Here is a 3,047-nt window from a genome sequence, read left to right on the forward strand (position 1 = left end):
GCAGTTGATTCACCATCGCTGGGGCCTGCCCCAAAAGATCCAGGAGTCCATCCAATTGCTCTTGTCCCCCACTGATCAGTCAACTCTGTCCTGGAGCAGCACAGCCCTAGCCAACGTCCATGCTCCCCAACCTACAGCCCTAGAGGCCACTGGGGCCGGTGACCCATTCTCACCCATCACAGGCCCAGTGTCAGTCCCCATGCCACACTTGTTTGACCAGGCCAAGGCAATATTGCAGGGCCACATCAACTCCAAATGTGGGCAGATTCACCAGGGCGAGGTCCCTGCTCGTGTATATAGCTCTTGGCAGTGCATAATTCCTGGGGGCCTGCAAGTGACTCCCTTCACCTGCATCCCAGAAAGCAAGCCCTTGGAGCTACAGGTAGCAACTGACCCTGCCCTAAAACAAAAAGCTGTGCCCTGGATACCAATGGCCCTTGATCAACAGCAACAAGCCTCACCAGATGCTATCACTGAACACCCTAAGCTGTCCCAAGCCCTGTCCGAGGGAGCCATTGAGAAACTGGAGACAACTTTGCGGCACAAGTACCTGGCCTTCTTGTCAGGGCTGCCTGCTCTTTATTATGTGGCTCTCTCTAGGGCCATGGCACCGGCAATCTCTACCCAAGCTGTAATTGCAGGAATGGTGCCTGGACCTGGTGAGTTCCCAAGTGAACCTCTGACTCAGATGATCTCATCTGAAGAGCGGTGTCTGAGTCCTGGGCCATGCTTTCAAGATGCCAACGAGACTTGTGCAGACATTGAAGATGAGCTCCAGGTGGAAGAGCAGGTGGAAGAAATGATCAAGGCGGTGCCTCTAGAAAGCCAGGCAGAGGCCTCTGGGCCCTACACACTCAAGAAACCCATTTTAGCCCAACTAAATTTCCATCTAAGAAAGAAGATCCTAGAGATACAACTGGGAATTCCCATAAAGGCAAGGTTGTCCAGAGAACAAACTGTAGCAGCCCCAGACAACACATCCACAGAGGAGTCTCTAGGGAGTCTAAACAACCAAGGAAAAACATTGCTCCAGGATCTCCCCATCCCACCAGACACTCCTCGTGTCCCAGATCCAGAATGGCTCCACCTTAAAGAACAGCTGGCCCTTGAGTTAAAGGCAGTGCAGCAGAACCAGAAGCAACCTAGTTCAAGAGCAATACCTCATGGTTCTGCCCACTGGGCCTCTAAGATCTCACAACCCAGTGGGGACATGACAGAGGCCCAGGTGCTTTGTGTTCAGTTGGAGGCCAATGTGAACAGCCCCAGCCTGGAGGAGCCCTGGAGCCCTGAGCCCCAAAGCCCTGGCCACAGCAAGGACTCAGCCCAAGTCCCCATGCTGGCAGAAAAGAGAGAGGACCCAGGGAAACCCAAATTGGCAGGGGACCACGGAGAAGGGGATGCAGGGTTTGCACACTCCTCTACAAGAGACATAAGCCTCCCTGATGAAGCCCAGAGGCCAAAAGGGATGCTTCTGAACAGGACTCCTCATAGCCCCTGGCGACGGAGCCGTAGCTTTCATCTTGATGCTCCCTGTGAACACAGTACCCGGCATCACTCTCAGATTAAGCTTCCAGAGCCACCTCCAGGAATCCCTGGGGCGAAGGTATCTGAGAAGAATGACCTGCACAGCAGTCAAACCAAGCTTAATGTCATCCTCAAACCAGCAAGGATTCCTAAGAATGCCCAACCTGTGGTGCCCCAGGCATCACAGGGCCAGCTTTTCCTGGGCCAACTCATTCACAGTAAGCCTTTGCAGGGCCAAACTTTGAAAGGTCAGGTTTTGCAGGGCCAGGTGATGCCAGTCCATACCCACAAGAGGCCCAGCCTTCCTGAATCGGGCTTGAGAAGTAAGATGAAATCCTTTCTGCACTGTTTTAACTCCAAGGCAAAAGGCAAAGTGCACGAGGAATCCATGTTCTCTACAGCTGGGAAAGTGGCCAACACCAGAAAAGAAAATGTAGAAAAGGGCCTGGCTCCAGCTAAAAGTCCCATGGGGCGAACCAAGACAGAGCGGATAAGAGGGGACTCCAAGGCTCGATCTTCCCCCACTGAGAAGCAGGTGGGCCTGGCCTTCTTGGATGGTCCCCATTCCCCAGACAGTAAGCTCCGGCACCGCTCCCGCTCTCACCAACTCCATTCTGCCTCAGTCCTGGGCCACCCCCGCCACTGCCCTCGGCACTGTCCTGGAGTGGCTTGTGCCACCCAACCAGGGAACGTACCCTAGATCTCACCTCTCACCTCAGAGGGAAACGTTGGTCTGCTCAAGAAGACCCAACACAATCAAAAGACTTGGTAGGCTCCCCCAACATCCGTGTCCCTTGAAGAGGACTGCTGCTGTCATTTTCATTAATGTGCAGGTGGGGCAGAGTGCCACCCAAAATACACTCTACGTCTCTAAGCAAAGCACTGTCTGTCTCCTCCTTCTCTCCACTGTGGTGTGTTAAGGGAAGGTATGAGGGGAGGCTAAAATGTCCTTCCCATCTAGAGAAGGAGCTTTAACCCACACTTAAGCTGGGTCAGCATTCCACACAACTCCTCCCAGCCCACCCTGGACTGTGGATAAAGGGGCTTGAGCAGAGAAGGAAGGTAAGGTAAATAAGGGTCAGGCTTGAATTCTATCATGGCTTCCCATTGGTGTCCTTAGGCCCAGAGGAGCAATGTGGACATGAGGATAGTAGTGACGAGAAGGAGTGGCCAGGAATCCCACAGACAGAATTCGCTGATGACTTCCGTAAAGGCCCATAGTCTGCAGGGGAGGTTTTCAGAGGAGTGCCACAGCACTCCCACCTTGAGGAGGTACTTTGTGTTTATTCAAAAGCATGTAGCTAATATGACAGGATGTCAAAAGCAAATGATAGAATCTCCCCTGCTCTGCTCCCTGTTGGTTATTGGCAAGATCTTTCTGGAGAACTCATCTGGGAAGCTGCTGTAACTCTCTTGCGATATCCCGCCTCCACTGCCGGCCAGCTGTATGGAATGAGCGACTCTTGGAATGAAGATCACAGTAGGCCATGAAGAGGGGCTTGTCCTCCCCTCCCAAGGGCAGG

The 3,047-nt window shown here is 53.2% G+C and overlaps 1 pseudogene; it reads left to right on the forward strand.

The window, feature by feature from the left end:
* Positions 1-85: 85 nt before the first annotated feature.
* On the forward strand, positions 86-2,403 carry LOC145718758 (protein SPATA31F1 pseudogene; annotated as a pseudogene).
* Positions 2,404-3,047: the final 644 nt, after the last annotated feature.

The sequence above is a fragment of the Leptonychotes weddellii genome, unplaced genomic scaffold (genome assembly GCF_054177405.1).
Source record: "Leptonychotes weddellii isolate Sample4059 unplaced genomic scaffold, ASM5417740v2 HiC_scaffold_21286, whole genome shotgun sequence".
Taxonomy (NCBI): Eukaryota; Metazoa; Chordata; class Mammalia; order Carnivora; family Phocidae; genus Leptonychotes; species Leptonychotes weddellii.